Source organism: Bactrocera tryoni, chromosome 2 (assembly GCF_016617805.1).
Source record: "Bactrocera tryoni isolate S06 chromosome 2, CSIRO_BtryS06_freeze2, whole genome shotgun sequence".
Lineage (NCBI taxonomy): Eukaryota > Metazoa > Arthropoda > Insecta > Diptera > Tephritidae > Bactrocera > Bactrocera tryoni.
The window spans coordinates 20106171-20125204 of record NC_052500.1 but is presented as its reverse complement, the minus strand read 5'-3'; the positions used below and the strand labels follow the sequence as shown (position 1 = coordinate 20125204).

Here is a 19034-nt window from a genome sequence, read left to right as displayed (position 1 = left end):
TGGTATAAAAGAAAATTATGAAATATTATTTAAGTCAGATAAATTCTCGTTTAGTAGAGAACTCGTGGGAAACTTTTGTGGCTTAAATGTGGAGAAAAGGAAAAATTGAGGAAAAGGGTGTCAATCTTCATATTTTGAATATGAACCGTTGTGCTGCAGCAGTAATTCTCTTAAAATATTTTACTTTCAGCTTTAGCAAGAATTTTAGATTTTGATTTTACTAAGAATTTTGGTTAGTAACTTTCAAAGGAATTACTTTGAATTGTGACAGCTGTTTTTAGTAAAGAATTGAAATAAACTTAACTTCAGAAATCTGAAAGCTTCTCACTAAAAAACGCGCAAGAAACTAATACCCTCAGCACGCCAGGCGTCTTTCTCTGTTTTTTATTGTCGGCGACCAGTCCGCGTTAGCGTTAGCGTTAGGTAGTTAGCCTAGTGCTGGACTCTGTTGAATCCTGGCTCAATGGAATTCTTGGTCAAATTTAACAATTATATCAAAGAAAGAAAAGGAAAAAAACTTAAGCAACCTTAAATTAGGAAATTTGTAGGCAAGAAAGAAAGTAAATTTCTTCACAAAAAAACTTTAATCACCCAGCCAACTAAAACTCCTAGTAAACTAAGTGGCATTCTGTTTTTTAACAGCGTTGACCAGTCGAAGAAAGCCTCGACAGATAGATAATTCGAATTAGACTAGTACTGAATTCCTCTCACCACAGAACTCTCGGTCATAGCTAGTCTAGGCTATATAAGTTTTAGGAACTATTAAAAGAAATTCTCAAGGAGGAGTACCAAAAATGAGAAATAGTCAGAAAGAGATAGAGCACTTTTATCTTTATATCGTGAATTTCATTTGATATAAAGTTAGTGATGTCAAAGCTTTGTTGTATAAAATGCAAAAGGAATAAAGCCTCGGATAATTTTTTCGACATTGTTCTAGAAGTCCAATCTCACGATTTTGGTTGATATAATTGCTTTACGTTTTTTAAGTGAACGGACATTTTTCCTATATTAATTAGTAATAGGCAAAAAATAGTAAGACTTTGTTCATAATATTTAAATTCTTAATTTCTTCTTCAAAATTTATGTCGTCTCCCATCTTGACTCCAAGACTACACTTGTGCCAATGATTTTTCAATCCCCGAAATATTTGTTAGAGTAAATTTCCGGAATAGCCTTCAATGCGCGATTCACGTTTGATGTCTTCAATTGACTCAAAATGGTTTCTCTGAAGCAGTCGCCTAAGTTTGCCAGAAGTCACACGGAGTTAAATGCGGTGGCTGCAGCACGATATTGCTTGAAAATTTGGCGAAAAACTCACGAAGAATCAATGCAGTATACGACGGTGCATTATCGTGGTGTAAGAAAAAATAGTTATTGGTCCATAACCCCGACCTCTTTTTGCGAATAGACAAGCGAAGCATAACATCGAATATCGAATATTATTCCTTGTTGACAGCTTGGCCGGTCGGAAGGAATTCGAAGTGCGCCACACTTCGATAATCGAAGCAAACTGTCAACAAAATCTTGATTTTTGATCTGCTTAAACTTAATTTTTTTGGCTTCGCCTCACCTTTGCCACGTTATTCGGCCAAATGATCGTCTGTTTCCGGGTCAGAAGCATAAACTCAAGACTCATCGCCAGTAATAATACGTTTCGTGGCATCCTGGTAGTCGGAAAGCATTGTTTCAGAGACGTTAACGCGATGCTATTTTTCGAAAAATTTGAGTGATATTAGAAGGAATCGTGCTTTCACTTTTCTTTGAACCAAATGATCATTCAAAATGGTTTTCACTGACCCTTCCGATATTCCAACGATGCCATAAGATTTCTGAGTATTAATCGTCCATTCTCAAGCATCAATTCCTCTGTTTTGTTGATATTTTGATCATCAGTTCATGTTGGTGGCCGTTCTAGACGTGATTCGTCGTCAACGTGTTCTCGAGCCTCTTTGAATAATTTGTACAAATCAAAAACATTTGCTCGTGACAAACAATGTGCGTTTCCCAATGTTGATTACGTTTTCGGATGTTAGCCGTGTACCATTCTTGGCAATCTCGTCCACTATTTCATTGCCCCGATGCCTTTGCGGCCTGGCACTCAGAAGAAGTGAAGTTGCTTGCTTTTGACAACACTCCACAGCCGCCCTTGAGCCCTTTTTTTATTAAAAGTGAGATCTTGTAAACGATGCTTGCCGAACCGCCATTACTTACAGAGCTATGCCCGAATGTTCTATATGTAAAGGAGAAAGTAGAAGCCAGTAGTCGTCCCGCAATTATTGCTGCGCAGTTTTTAGCGAAGAGGTCTATAGATGGCAGGTTTAGTACCAGTTCAAGAGCCGCCGTTGGAGTTGTTCTTAAAGCTCCCATTATGCACAGCGCAGTGAGTCACTGGACCCTTTTCATTGCCTTCCGGTTGGTGGATTTCCTATTTAGTATATTTATTTACTTCTGCACCGTAGAGCAGAATTGATCTTACAATAGCTGTGTAGCACCAGTGTATGACAGAGCCCCCAGATTGTGCTGAACATTTGCCTAAAAACTTATAAAGCATTGCTAGTTTTCCTCACTCTTTCTTACACGTTGTGCCTCCACAGCACTTTACTGTCCGAGACTACCTCAAGGTACTTGGTGCGGTCCTTGAGTGAGAATTGTATCCCATTGAACGAAGGGAACCTCTATAGAGAAATTTTGTGCTTTCTTATGAACACAAGCAGATCCGTTTTCTCCGGGTTTAATCCCTAACCCGCTTGCGATGCCCAATTCTGGACTGTCAAAAAGCTTCTGGATTCAGTGTTGTATAGCCGGATCAACACCTATTGACTGGATACTGTGCAGAATAGCTTCCGTAGAAGCTCAAGAATTGTCTAGCTCAAGAAATGTCTAGAAATTCTCCAAGAGCGTATGCCTTATGTTCAAGAGCCCTTTCGATATTAAATATTCTTTGAAAGTAGTATTCAGGTATGTTTACCATCTGAAGACTCTATTATACACGGCAAATTGATATTATAAATACGTTCGGAAATTTAATATTATTAAATAGTATAAGAAAATGCTACTAGCACCGTTCTTTCGACTATCCTCACCACTCGTGCCTTGCAAAGCTTTTAAAGCAATTTTTCCCAAGTAGGTGAGTTTTGTTGTTGCTCTAACGCTGTGATATTTAAATGAAATCTCTCTCCAAATGCATGCATTTCTGCAAAGCTTCTCCCGAAACACCTTTAAAATATTTAAATAATAAAAGCGTATGAAAATCCACCGTTGGCATTGTAGAATTTGCCGCGATTGTGTCAGCGCTACAATACAAACAAACAATGCTTGAAAATCACAAAGGAAAATAAATTGCATTTAGTAATTGCAAGTGCATATATTTCTCACATTGGCTTCTCGCATTGCTTCCACACAGTTCTCGTTGTATTTTTTTATTTTATTTTGTTTTTGTTTTGTGTGAGCATTGCATTATTATTGTGTTTATTATGGTTTCTGCAGTATTGCGGTTGCCTTTTAATTAAATTTTCAGTTTATCTATTAGCAGCAAAGCATCCGACACGTGTTGTTGGCTTCTATTGTTGCAGCATTTCATTTAATTTAATTTCATTTATTTCATTGAATATTTGCTTTGCATGCGGCAATTGGATAAATACTAAAAGTAGAGTTAAGTGAATAAATATACCAGCTCAAATATAATTCTTTCACAGAAAAAGTCATCAGAGTGCATAGATTTTGAGATTTTCGTTCCGAAGTTTTTAGTTTGCTCTTCTCCAACGCTTTTATGAAGCTGATTAGTTTTGCGTAATATTCAAGGTTTCAAAATTATCTAATAGACTCAGTATTAGCGATCCGGGGGTCAACTTGTTTATCTTTCCATTACCTTCTACTCCTAAACCTATTCACCTACATATTAGAATACAATATGTACATATAAGTTCATAAGTTTTTTTCGATTAACAATTTGACTAAATTAATTTTGGTTGACCAATCGGATCTCAAATCGCTTGTATTACCTTTTCTTAGGACAAAATATAAATGTACGTTTCGGATAAAGATAATTTTTTCTTGGCGATCTTTGGTATTATAGTTGTTAGGTCTGTTTATGTGGTGGAACTTCTAATATTCATTGTTTTGCGATAAATCGTCTCTACTTGGTGAAAATGAGGTCGATTTCGAATAAGTCTACTTATTCCGGAGATATGGAATTTCATCTAGTCTGGATTTTTTATGTTAGTTAATTACAGTGTTGTACCCAAAGTGGTTACAGTTTTCAATCTAGATGCCTGTTGATGTTGAGTTGACTAAAAGTATCATGTCTGCCTTGGTTCTACTGTAGATATAATATTACCTTGCTTTCTTCGAATTTGAGCCGCTTTTCTCATATGCTTTTATCAAATGGAAAAGTTTGAGATATACAAGTAAAATTCGTCTCTGGAATGACATATTTAAGCACCTTCCGAGTACTGAACTATATGTACGAAAACTTTTCTAACGAAAGATCACGAACGAACGAATTTTTTCGAAGAACGGCGTCGCGTTAACGTCTGTGAAACATTGCTTTCTGACTACACGTTATGAAACTTATTGACATATTGTTGGCGATGAGTCTTGGATCTATGCTTACGAACCGAAAACAGTCTATCAATCGGCCGAATTCGTGGCAAAGGTGAGCCGAGATTGAAAAACACATCGTATTAAGTCAAAAATCAAGGTTATCTCGCCCGTTTTCTTCGATTAACGAGGTGTGGTGCACTCCGAATTCCTTCCGACCGGCTAAGCTGTCATTAAGGAATACTATTTGAGTGTTATGAATCGTTTGCGCTAAGCTATATGTAAAAAGAGGTCGGATTTATGGGCCGACAGCTCTTGGGCATCCCACCACCGTAATATACCGTCGGAGCTCTGTTATTCGTGAGTTTTTCGCCAAATTTTGAACCAATATCGTGTCTCAACCACCGCATTCGCCTGATTTAGCTTCGTGTAACTGCTGCTATTCAGCAAATTCATATGATCACTCCGAGGACACCGTTTTGACTCAATTGAGGATATAAAAGCTGAATCGAAGAAGGCTCTGGTGCCATCACGACGAAGGATTTTTCCAAGTGCTATGATGACTGGAAATTTCGTTGGCATAAGTGTATTGCAGCGGTAGGAGATTACTTTGAAGAAGATGAAATGGACAAAATTCACCTTTCAGTTTGATCACATTAGTAGATTTTGAAGAATAAATTTAGAATTTTAAAGTTATGAGCAAAGTCTTACTAATTTTTGCTCATACATAGTAGTAGATATGTTTTAAAATATTTCCAAATAACCGTGAATCGGGATAAAACGTTTTTAACCTTTTAATAATGCAATCAACCCCATCTTCTACCTCTTCCTGACCTCAGGTAGCCTGTAAATTATTTTGCCATTAATTTTTGTTATTTTATCTTTCAACCTGGTATGATTTTTCACTTTCTATCATTTTCAAAAGCATCTGCACTGGCCTCCAACAGCTGATTTCAAATGCACGTGATTTTATCTCATGAAACTAATTTTTGTTTAATCCCATAATTTCATCTAAATTGGCAATTAAATAATCCTACGAAGAATCGTTCTTAAGTGAAAGCCTGTATTTACGCTTCTACCACCCGGCTTACGGAGCATCCACTTAATTAGTGTTAAGTTCGCATTAGAGTTGCGTTTGCTTGCGAGCGTTTGCATGAAAATCGGCACTTAGCAAAAACACATATGGATGTCCAAAGCCTGTTGTTGTTGTTATTGTTAACCAATGCAATGAAACATACATATGCAGGCTTAAAAGAGAGGAGTATAATGCGTGTAAACTTAAACATATATGTCAGTCCATACATGCTGCTTTGTATGTGTGTATATAAAACTCTGCGCGTGTGTGTGTGAAATCATTTTGAGCCACATTTATGGGATTCACATTTAGTATGGCATGCTTCGTGCACTTCAAATATAAGTATGTGCAAAGCAAGCTTATTGGTATTCATATATATATGTATATGCACCTACAGACCAGCAGGTGTATGTGTTAGTGTACGTCGGTTAAACACGTGTAATTGCCTGACTGTTTGTAGCACTTGGTAAACGCTGGATTCACATTGAAAAACGTGCCGTGATTATGTAATTGTGTAATCTTTTTTGTGTGCCCAGTTGGGAGCGCGTTGCATTTCGGTTGAAATGCAAAATCGAAATCGAAAGTCTCATTTTTAGTCAAAGTCAAGAGAGCAAGGGTTTGTTATTGTTTCAACAAGCTTAATTTTCTGAGAAATTTTTAATATGATTTACACATTTCTCGGGATAAAAGTTTCTCATAAGAATATTTGGTATTTTTAAGGAATTCTAATCTTCCGATTTCATGCGCTTTACGGAACAGGCGAAGAATATGGGCTGAAGTTCAGCCTACAGCAAGCAATAAGTCTGCCCAGATTTTAACTTGTGGGAGAATTGATTGAAAAATAGAAATATTCAACCCAAAATAACCCTTATTATGTTTATGTTTATTTTTAAACACGGCAACTTTCTTTGTGGAACTCAAAGTTTGTATACCGGGTTACTTGTGCTCAGGCGACACGCTTTGTGTTGCTGTTCATTTAGAATAACATACGCAAGAAGAAAGATCTGAAGTGTTTTGCATCCTAAATATAATGAAAAAATGCAGGAAATTACTAATGTCGAGCTGAAAAGCTAAATAAGCTTCCATGTTTGAACACAGTCTACCCAGATCCAAGAATCACTCAATTAATGAGCGAGTGCCGAATATGAGTATAATTCATCCTCTTGCGCTGATCTTCAAAATACGATGGATAACTCCCAAAGTTCTCTGTAATGAACTGAATAGCTGAAAAAGCTTCCACGTCTGAACACAGTCTATCTAGATCCGAGGAACACTGAGCTAATAGACAGGTGCCGAATATGAGTATAATTTATGCTCTCGCGTTGATCTCAGACCATTGTATTCTACCGCAAATTTTTTTTAGTCAACCCGATGGAACGAGCTACCTGGGTGCAACCACAAAAGCGGTAGATCCGAAGTACACAAAATTCCTAACTGGCCACTGTTTTATGGCGACGCACGCTGGCAGGATGAGGCTGACGGATTCAGAAGACTGCAGGAGATGTCTAGAGCATGGCACCTGCGCACAATGGAGCATCTCTTGTGCACTTGTACCGCATTGGCAACACTACGCTGTAAGCATTTTGGGGGCACCGCAGTATGATACGCTGGAGGAGGTATCGATAGTGAGACCACAGAATCTGTTGAAATTCGCGTCAAGTTCAGGTATCCTAAAGAATGACTACTTCTCTTGGACCTAGCAACTGAACTCCATCTGGTATCGAAAAAACTGGTCTATGAGTGGCTTATTAGTCTGACAGATTAATCTAATCTAACCTTCTCTACCTAGAAAATAAGTAAAATTTAGACTACACCAACAATTAGCATATTGTGACATCCTATATTCCGTGGTTATGTAACCTATATATCTGCATTTGGCTTTAAAACAGACCTGTAGCCTACTCTTAGATGGATTTTATTGCCAATATTTCCTAGCTGGGTGCTTACCTGCAGTTCGAGCATAGCAAAATGTGTGCGTGTGTGTGTACGCGAGCGCATAATCTCTTGCATCGCCTTTGTGCCACTGCGTCATGGTTGTCATGGAAATGCAACTAAGCGTGTGCAAGCGCGTTATGCGCGCAAAGCTGCCAAAACCAATGCAACATTCAGCGAGCCGAACAAGAGCGGGCTTCCGTATCAAGCAACAGTTGCTATGGCAGCGACGCGTTGGCAATGAAACGTTGCTGTTTTCGTGTGAAATTCGCCAAACGTGCGGGAAAATGTGCAAGTGACGTGCAGGCGGATGCGTGTGTGCGCTAGTGAGCTGCATTGCCGTTATGCAGTTGAATGTGTTATTTTTTTTAAATTTTCTTGTTTTTAATTCCCATTCGAGTGGGCGGAATAAGTTCCGGAGAAGAGCAAAAATGAAACAGCAGCAAAAAAGAAAGCCGACAAAAACAGTAGGCAATAGAAAAACAATTTGAAATAAGAAAAAACACTAACCACGGCTGCACTGAAACTATAAACCTGTGTAGGGTAGGTGCATTTCTTATTGGATTAAAGGGTATAAAAATACTTATTTCTTAAATTTGTTTGGTTAGTTTGTATGGGAGCTATAGGCTATAGTGGTTCGATCTGAATAATTTCTGCGGAGATTGTAGAACTACATTAAAAAATAATTTAAACCAAATTTCGTTAATATCCCGTCAAGTACAATAGTTTTCCATACAAAAACTTGATTTTTATCCGTCAGTTTGTATGGCAGCTCTATTTTATAGTGCTCCGATCTAAGTAATTTCTTTGGAGATTGTAGAACTATATCGAAAAATAATGAAAATAAAATTTCGTTAAAATATCTAGTCAAATATAAAAGTTTTCCATACAAGAACTTGATTTTTATCCGTCAGTTTGTATGGCAGCTCTATAATATAGTGATCCGATGTAAAGAATTTCTTCGGAGATTGTAGAACTATGTTGGAAAATATTGCAAACAAAATTTCGTTAAGATATCTTGTTATATGTAAAAGTTTTCCTTACAAGAACTTGATTTTTATCCGTCAGTTTGTATGACAGCTATACGCTATACTCTTTCTATATCGACGGTTTCGATATATGAGAGGCTTCTTGGAGCGGAAAGAACGTGTGCAAAATTTTAGTTCAATATCTCAAAAACTGAGGATTCTGAGGATACTTTGCAGGGCTTCCGACTTTTATTTCTGGTTGTTACATATACTCTGTGCAGGGTATTAAAACATATTTATGTATATGTGTATGTGCAGCATGTTGCCGCTATCAACTGTCAGCGCTGTCCGTCAGCTGCTGTGTTGTTGCAGTTAAACTGCGTCGACAGTAAACCTGGGATTTATTGATTCAACACACGCGCTTTGGAAGCGCCTAAGTGTATGCTTACAAAAACAGCGCCTAGAAATAACTCTCATATTTTGAAATCGATACACATGTGTTGGTGAATATGTACTACAAACCGTTCGGAAAAATGCGAAATTATAGAAAAATTACTCGCTTGTAACAAACAGCGCGGCGCTTCCTGGCAGAAACAAGTATTTGTGTGTGCGCTCACACCAATACTTAGGTATATACTTATGTGTGTTCTATGCACCATATGTGGCATATATATATACTTAAATATAGCCTGTTTAACCGTCAACAGGATATCCGTTTGTTAGTTGGTACACTATTGCATACTTGGTGCCCCATTTAGCGGCACATATCTGTTGCAAGTATTGCACATACAATTGCAAATAAATGCACATGTGTTGGCTGTTGTCACATTGTCACTGTGCCCAGCGGAAGGCAACAGTTTTGTGTCGGTGTAAATTGCAAAACGCCTCGGGTGCATTGCTCATGCAGCGCTTGAATATATTTGCAACTAAATGCTTATATATACATACACACACACTTGCATACATTTATCAATATCCATATGCACGTGTGAGTTTGCATGTGTGTCTGTGGAGTAGAAAATGAAACTGAAATTGATACAAATGTTGTCTGCTGCCAACACGCACACATTTTTATACATTTACATACATACATGCATGTGTATGTCCCTACATATTGCCACTTGCCCACAGGGTGTTCAATAAACCTAGCATTGCAACTTTTTTTATACATGCATGTTGCAGCGTAGTCATGTATGCAACTGCCTCAAACTGGCATTGAAAATTCATATGCTAATTTTTTTGCCGAAAAATGCTCGTCAATTTGGACATATTTTCATAGCTTTTGGTCATATTCGAAATTTGATATCCAATTCAAATTGTAATCGAAAATGTGCAAGTTAGCAATAAGATTTTTTTTTACTTTGTAGAGTTCAAATAATGCAATTATTTCTCTGTTGTAATATTATTTAGATATTTCTCAAAAATATTGTGGAGAAACTTTTTTGTTATTCTCTTGCTTTTCCAACAGAAAAAATTGGATAGTGATACGTAAGGTTGCTTCTGGATTCTAGATTAGTTTTTAAACCTAACGGGCGATCCAAGTAAAGGTACTTTTTTCAATAGATCAGATCACGTACAGCACGCAGTGCGTTCCAAAGTAAACAGGACTTAAAAAAAACATAAAAATTTTTCGGCAAAATCAATTTATTTTATTCAAAATAGTCTTCTGCTTCAATACAGCTTTTTGCACTGTCCAAAAGCATGCCGAACGAGTGTTTTAGCTTGTTGGCTGGTGTGGCCGCCAGTATACCCGGTGCAAGCCTTTTCAATGGCCTCTACGTCTGCAGAACGCTTTACTTTCATGGACACATGCGTTTTTCCGAAAAGGAAGAAGTCGCACGGTGCCATATCAAGTGAACACGGGGAGTGGCTAGTGGTTAAAATGTGATTTTTGGTCAAATAATCGGCCACAAGATGTTCGAATGTTGGATTCTGAGCAATTTTTGGTCGTCTGTCAGTTTGTGCGGAACAAACCGTGCACACACCTTTCGTAAGCCCAAATGTTCGGTCAAAATGCGATAAATCGATGTTTTTGTTCAATTCCATTTCCATGAATTTCAATGATGATTTCGGCTGAGTTTTAATGAATTCGCATACAGTTTCGATGGATTTTCCGGTATTCATGGATTTTGATTGGCCCACATGTTGAACGTCATTTATGTCCTCACGACCACTTTGAAAACGTTGAAACCACTCGTGCACTCTGCTACGGGATAGTCAATCATCACCATAAACTTCCAATCAATGAAATGTCATGAAATTCTCACTGGAGAATCGATAAAGAAAGCAAATTCTAACGCACTAGTCGACATCTAGATGGCACCACTAGTGGGCGCTAGATTCAAAAAGTCCTGTCCGAATTTGAGGCGAAGAGCAACCTGAAGAGTTTTGGAGCTGCAATTCCATACAAAAACAACAAAAGTTTGGTGTGGTTTATGAGCCGGTTGAATCATCGGTGCAGATTTCTTCAAAAATGATGCCGGCGAGCACATAATTTCCAATGGAGACTGTTGTCACGCCATGATAACCGACTATTTGATGCCGAAACTTGAAGCTCGTGATCTCGGCGACATTTGGTTTCAACAAGACTGCGTCACTTCCCACACATGGCATCAATCAATGCCTTTATTAAGAGAGTACTTCGGTTGCAGATAAGTTCATGTTTTGGGCCTGTCGATTGGCCACCAAGATCCTTTGATATCACACCGTTAAACTCTTCCCTGTGAAGATCCCGCTCCGATTCAGGCTTTGAAGGAAACCATAACGTGCGTCAGCCGCCAGTCACCAGTCAAAATGCTCGAACGAGCCATCGAAAATTGGACTCAACGGATGTACCATCTGAGACGTAGCCATCGCCAATATTTAAAAGAAATAATCTTAAAAAAATAAATGCGAAAAAATGTTGTTTCGAATGATAAAAAAACATTCTCTATAAATTTGAAGTTTCTTTGTGTTTTTGTTTTTTTAAGTAAGGAACATCGAAATGGGTCAACTTTTACTTTGGAATCTCCAAATCTTCGTTAAAACACTATGATTAATTATAACGTCTATATCGTATATACCTTTCTGAAGTAACAAAACTTGGGCATTTGAATTATAAAGATTTGAAGACAAACATCTAGTATAACATTTTTAAAAATCGAATTTTCATAATTCGGTATGTTGTAAAAAAATAACAACATTTAGTTTTAACCAATATTTCAAATAGTTTAAGGGTTCAAATGTGCTTGAGTGATTACTTGAAGACAAATGATCCGATTATTACAACATTTTTCTGTGTGTTCTGTATATAGTTCTTCATAAAAATCATCAATCAAGATCAAAAAAAAAAATTGGCAGACCAAAACACAGCTAAAATTTTGAGTAAAATTGAAGTTTTCTAAACGGCGATTTCCAATTTTTTTCGATCATATGTTACAGAGTACTATCTCATAGTATATAGTTTTTTTATGTTTCGTCCACGGAGAAAGCTGACGGCTGGAATCACAGCAAGAGTGGAGCAGCTTTTTTTTAGCGCCGCAACGAAATCGCTTATTATTTTAGTTATTAATTTTAATAACAATAATATCTAATTTTATTATGAATTTTCAATAATTTGAATCGTACATTTTTTAGTGATAAAAAAAAGAAAATCATAGTAGATTGAAACACATCGGAAACGCAAGATAAAATAACAAACATTAAGTGTACAAACTACAACACTTTTCTTAACGAAAAACACTACACGCCTCTCTTTATGCACTATTTGCCTACTCAATAATACTTATGTAGTACATGCTTTAATTTGCATTAACATTCCCATATGTACACTAACATTCCTATGTTGGTAAGTATGTAAGCATTCGCGCATATGTTAATAGCCTTTTGCTATGCTGCATAACGATTGCCGATTGACGACGCGCGAGATCGCGCAGCTGTTACTTTTCGTTAGGCTGAGCAAACAACAGAAGGAGAGAGATCAGTTCGTGCCGAAATTTGTTGTGACGTGTGGCGTTTTGCGAAGTTTAGTGAAATATAATAAAATATATTAAATTGTGCTAAAATGTTATTAAAGTTATTATAAAGAAATAATGTAAAATATGTATTAGCTTTGTATTTAAAATGACAAGTGTTAAAGTGCCTGTAAATAAAAGCAATGTAAAGGTGTAAAGTGAATTCCTGCAAAAGTGCTTGTGTTCATAGCGGTGATATCGATCATGTTTGTGCAAGTTCATTTCAGTGCGTTTTGTGCCTGTTTTGTGTTGTTATAAGTGAGTGTTGTGTATGCCAAAGTGCGATAAATCGCCAATGAAATAAAAAGAAAAGCGCGTGGTTTTAATAAATGTGTAAAAATGTTTGCTAAAATTTAATTTGTGAGTAGATGTGTATACATAAGTATGTATGTATGTATATTCAGCGGGGAGAGAAAAGTTGCTTGTGGTATGTATAATTAGTGATTAATTTTTGTTTTAAGTCTAACGTAATCATCATTGAAAGTGTCAATTCTTTTTAAGAGTATCGATCTATGAAATGTCAGGGATAAACTTTTTACAGTGAAACTTTTTTTGGACTAACTCATACTAATATCCAAATATTTTTATTATACTTTCTCATTGAACTTAAGAAATGTTGAGTAATAACAATAATATTAATGATGACAAATATAATCACAAAGAAAACAATTAAGGAAGTGCTAAGTTCGGTTGCAACCGAAGATTTTATGCTTTTGCAACTTGCGATAAATTAAAAATGATCGCTATTCACTATAAGAGATTTCTGCGAACTAATCAACTTGATATAAGAGTTCTGAATGAGAAATGGATTGATTTGGAAAAGTAAACAAATAATCTGCGTTATTGTTAAATTGAAAAGGTATCGAAGAAATGCCCCACATTTATTATTTTGAGCACTAAGACGCATCTGTTTTAAATTTTTTTTTTGTAATTTCAAGAAAATCTGCTGATATCAGCAATCTGTGAGGAATATTTTTCTCTTCTCAGCACATTAAACGCAAAAAATTACCAAGCTATGCACATACACAACTGCATCTCTATTTCCATGGTAATGTGGAAGTTTTTGCCAAAAATTTACGCAATTCATGAAAAATTTCCAAATTAACTCGGAAAGTTTTTCATTTGCACTTGTGGGTGCCCGATTGGCACATATGTATGTATGACTTTCAAATGCAGTGGCACGTGCAGAAAGAGCAATATGCAAATGAAAGCCAGAAAATCATGAGTTCAAAGGCAAAGCCATGCAAAGCTATCGGTGCGGCAGATAGACTCATTCACACATACAAATTCTCATATACACATATGTATGTACATATGTGTTTGGAAATAAGTTTCGCAATATAAAAATTACAAAAAAAAGAACACCAGTTTGGGGCACACACATACACAGTAGCCAGTATATTGGGGGTATAGTATTCATATGCGTGTTTCTATGCTTGTGTGTGGCTTAATGATACGAGTAGCAACACCAGCAAGTGCAACATGCAACATGGCACGGCAAATGGCAATGACAGCAAATGTACTTTTAACAAGTTTATAAACGCTCCCCAATTGTGGGCCACCAGACTGCATTCAACTGTATTTACGCATACACATACATATGTATTATATGTAGACATATATTATTATATATGCCACACATGCATATGCAAGTTCGTTGGTACAGTTAAAGTTTGTCTGAAACTAGGCTGCAGACAGTTGTGCATATATTTACTTATATGTTTATATGTATGTGTGTATTTTCATTTGCATATGACCTGGTATATTCATTTTTAAATATGCTTACTTTAAATACACTCGAGCTGGGGCACACATACTTATATGCATATGTATTTGCTGCACACGTGTCAGCTCATACGTTTCTTTGCTCAAGCTTGCGCGTGTATGCCTGTGTTTGCGAATCGCTTTGAAAGCTCAACTGTATTGCTTGTACGAACTATCTGTTCTATATGTATATTCGTTGTGTATTTGCATTTGTATAATTGATGCATTGCAGCAGTTGAAATTTCACTTCCTTGCAGTTGTTTTTAATTTGTACAGCTTTACAACCATGTGTGGCACAAAGGCCATGCGGGCAGACATGATTAATGAAAAAATTTCGGTTTCACCAAAAAAAAACGTAAAGTTGTTGCATTTCATTGAAATCATGAAAAGCAAAGTGTGTTTGTAATTATTGAAGCTGTAATTTGAACTTTTGCTCTCGGGCACATACAAATATCATGCCACATATACATAGTATATAGTACATATGTACAATACATATGTATGTATATTTTTATGAACCTTGAAGGTACTTGGCAAACTTAATTAAAGTATAACTTTTGGCAAAAATATAAATACCTGCACACTCAAATTTCTTAATCATTATGTAACGGGTGATTTAAGTAGAGGTACTTTTTTCAATAGCATTTTAACAGATAACGCGTGAGTCGGTTCAGGCTGTCATGTTTTTTTTTGTTCAGTATTATTTGGCATTTCATCATAGAAAGACACACAGTGAAGAAAACATGGCAGCCATAGCTGAGAGTGTACACGAAGACCGTGCCGAGTCGATTCGGCGCAGTTCGCAGCTACTCGACTGACGTATGAAAGGACTTAGCGCCTTATAAGTCCAGATCTTGAATTGAAAGCGTACAAAATACAGCTTGAGCAAGAACTGAAGCCACTCGACCGACCTTCCCATGCGACATCGATTCGCTCTATGGGCTCTTGAAAAGTTCCAAGAAGATGCGACGTTTTTGAGGCACATTTCTGACTCAATGGGTACGAAAACAAGCAAAATCGCCACATTTGAGGCAGAGAGTAATCTTAAGAGATTCAAGAGCTGCCATTTCATCTTGAAAATGGTTTGGTGTGGTTTGTGGGTTGGTGGAATCATCGGTCCATATTTCTTCAAAACTGATGAGAACGTAACTGTCAATAGCGACCATTATATGGACTATTTGAGGCCTGAAATTGAAGCTCGTGATCTCGGCTACATTTGGGTTCATCAAGACGGCGCCATTTCCCACACATCGCATCAATCAGTGGATTTATTTGAGAGAATACTTCGGTGAGCAAATATTTTCACGTTCTGTACCGATTGATTGCCCGCCAATATCATGCGATATCACACCGTTAGACTTTTTCTGTTGATAAAAATCTAAAATCTATGCACATCATCTCGCTTTGATTCAGGCCTTAAAGCAAATCATCACGCGTGTCATGCGCCAGTTAACAGTCGAAATGCTCGAACGAGTCTTCAAAAATTGGACTCAACAGATGGACCATCCAAGACGTTGCCGCGGCCAATATCTGAAAGACATAATCTTCGAAAACTAAATGTCAAAGATTGTTCTTTAGAATGATAATAAACATTTCCCATTGAAATTCTATGTTTGTTTGTGATTGCTTGACTCAGTATGGATTGAAAATACCCCATATTCTAAAGTTTTTCTTCGATAAAGAATAACACGCATGCCTGCTGGCCGAAAATATGAACTGTATGATGCGCATGGTTGACGCGATTTTGATTTCATCGACTAATTTTCGATAATTTTTATGTAAAAGATGCAATACGCTCTGGAAAGTCAATTACCGAAAATATCGATAAAATAATGCAAATCGTCATGTCAACCGTCTTTTAAGCACTAATATACCTCTACGGCAATATCGTTTATTCGGACCTGTCCTGTCAACAATTGGACCGTCTGAAGGAAGCAATCGCCCAGAAGTGGCAGGTTTTATCCAACAGTATAGTGACCCACCAGATGTTCCGGGAGCATCAATACAGTCAAAAAAAAACCAAAAAATTAGTAAAAATGTTACATACATAACTTTGCTTGAATAAATTTGCAATTCATTTTAATAAACCTTCTAAAAATTATGCATATTTCCTCCGCTCTCGCTCTCATATAAATTCCAAAACGAACTTTCATCAAATAATCTATGCACCTACACTCATTGCTCAACGCTCATATAATTTTAATTTTCGCCATGGGAAATTTTTCGGAAGCTCATTAAATTGTTATGCCACATTTGACCTGATTCCAAACCACACAGTTACTTATATACATAATACTACATAGGTCTGCACGAGTTACGGCTCACCGCCACGGCAGTCTTCGGTTGAATCGTAAATCAAATAGTCTGCTATGTTGGGCACCACACCACACCGCACTGCAGCGCCACCTCATTTGATTTACCTATTCTGTTTGTTACCACCATTCATTTATACCGTTATGGCCACAGTATGTGCGCTCCCTGTCTGCTATTCACCAACCAATGCACATACATTACGTACATATTACGTTTTCATATCATGTGCTCCCCTCTCTAACATACACCGACCTGTTCTAATTTCGTATTTCCAACCTAACCTAACTTTCAATGTTCCCTGCAGACTTCGCTCCACCCACTTGCTGCGGCTCCTACGTGCATTTGGCGCATGAACTTAGTTGAAATGGCATTATAATGTAGTTAAATTGAATGCAGGACCCAGTCCGGTTGTTATTTGATCATTTGTAATTGTAATTCCATTTCTATGAGCTCGTCGTACATGTGGAGGAGTATCGTCGTTTGCCATGTGGGTTATAGGAAGTATTTTTATATGTACACCACAGTTATTCATGTACTCTCTTTTATAACAGTAAATAGGTAAGTGTGTCAGTCACTCGCTGTGTAAACATAATTATGTAAGTAACTGTAAACTGCTTTCCAATTACATTTAAAACTAAAAACAGCAGTATTTGTATTACTTGCTGATTAAATTGTATTCATTTTAAATTTACAAAGAATTATTAGCTTTTATGTAACTGTTTGATATGGTAGCAAGTGGGTCTTAATAAAGTAGTGGCTTTTTGTAATTTAATTTAAATATTGTGAGTGGTTGTAATGAAATTAATTTATTATAAGACGAAACCACATTCGTTTCTAAGGATATTCTTTGAGAAATTTCCCTTTTTTTGCAACATTGCGCTAAAAAGTATGCATTTACAACTTTATGTTGCCTACATTTCAGCGCGGTGATATTATATTGAGTAGTCGAAAAAGTCTTTTCGCATTTCTAATCAAGCTTCAACTTATTTTTTTATACTTATAATAATAAATAAAAACAAATACATACATATGTATCATTATGAACATTCACTTTTTTGTCATTTTTCCGCTAGAGACATTATTCCATCAGTGTAAAGCTTTCATCGGTGTAGATCGAAATTTCCAAAACGGAACTACACGAACTGATACAACATCGTCTCCGTAAACTTCACAAATTTCATTGGTGGCTTGCGCGGCATTCTTCCGTTTTTTATACAAAAATTTCAAAATTTAGCGAATTTCTTCACACATTTTTGAATAGCTTAGAATAGTAACTTTTTTTCAACTTTGAATGAAGCTTAAAATCTCACCTTTCCAACACTATATGGTATGACACAATGTGATTGGTAGCACTGAAGATAGCATATACAACTGCAGCGCTATCTATTGACAAAATACGAAAAGACTTTTTCGAATACCCAATATAATAATGCAGATTAATATCTGCACTAGACTGACACAAATATATTGTTATTTCATTTTGAGAACTGTATACCTACATATATAAAGTAATTAGTTATGCATTCCTGGTAAAAACTTTGAAGTCTTAACGAAAACTGGAATTTTCTCGAAGATTTATTTGAGAAAAGGCTTAATATATTTTTAGAAAATCGATTTTAATTTGCTATGTATATAATTAGTACACACCTAACTGTAGACATTTTTATTTCAATTTCAGTCTCAATAATGTTTCGGATAGTGAAAAGGCAGTTATGGAACAATAAACTGGTAAGTTCGTTCAATATTACTTATACGAAAATTATAAATTTACTCATATTCATATCAAGTTTAAATAAAAATGATTATTTGGGGAATAAAAGAAAATATTTTACTGGAAAACAATAGTCCAAAGACTTAAGATCTTTACAACCTGGACGCCTAAAAATAAGTTTTGGAATAACCTAAGTCTTTTTTGAGAAACACTTTTTGATGAGAATTGATTTAATTTCAAACGAACTTCTTTTGCAAACAGTTTAGTAATATCAAAAAATATTTTAAGATATATAGTATTTTATTCTATCCGTAATATTCCGGTTCAAGGTTCTGAACTTGACAGGTATTGCTTTCTCAAGAGAAAAGTCAACAAATTCAGAGTATCTGACTACGACAGATGGATGATCATCTATACATCTTGAATCTGAAACAGAAGTCATTTTCTGGGGAATTTTAGGTCTCTCTTCGAGAAAAAAGTTATCAATGAATTAATTTTTTTTGTTGTTTTTCATTGACGCACGGATTACACTAGTTTAAAGTCATATTGCGATTGTGATTATAGGTTGTTTCTTGCCAAAATCAAAAGTTATAGTAAAAATTTCCGAAAACGTAGAATTTTTTATGCTGTAGACTAGAGGTGTAAGGGTCAAATTCGTAATCAGGACACCTCAAATACCCTATAAACTCTTATTCCATCAGTCGCAAATTTTTCCTTTAGATTTGTTGAGTACTGTTTTC

The 19034-nt window shown here is 36.3% G+C and overlaps 1 protein-coding gene across 2 annotated transcripts in view; it reads right to left on the bottom strand.

Annotated features, from left to right (window-relative positions):
* Nucleotides 1-19034, bottom strand: part of LOC120769264 (receptor-type tyrosine-protein phosphatase N2) — a 155860-nt gene that overhangs the window by 65319 nt on the left and 71507 nt on the right. The window lies entirely within an intron of this gene.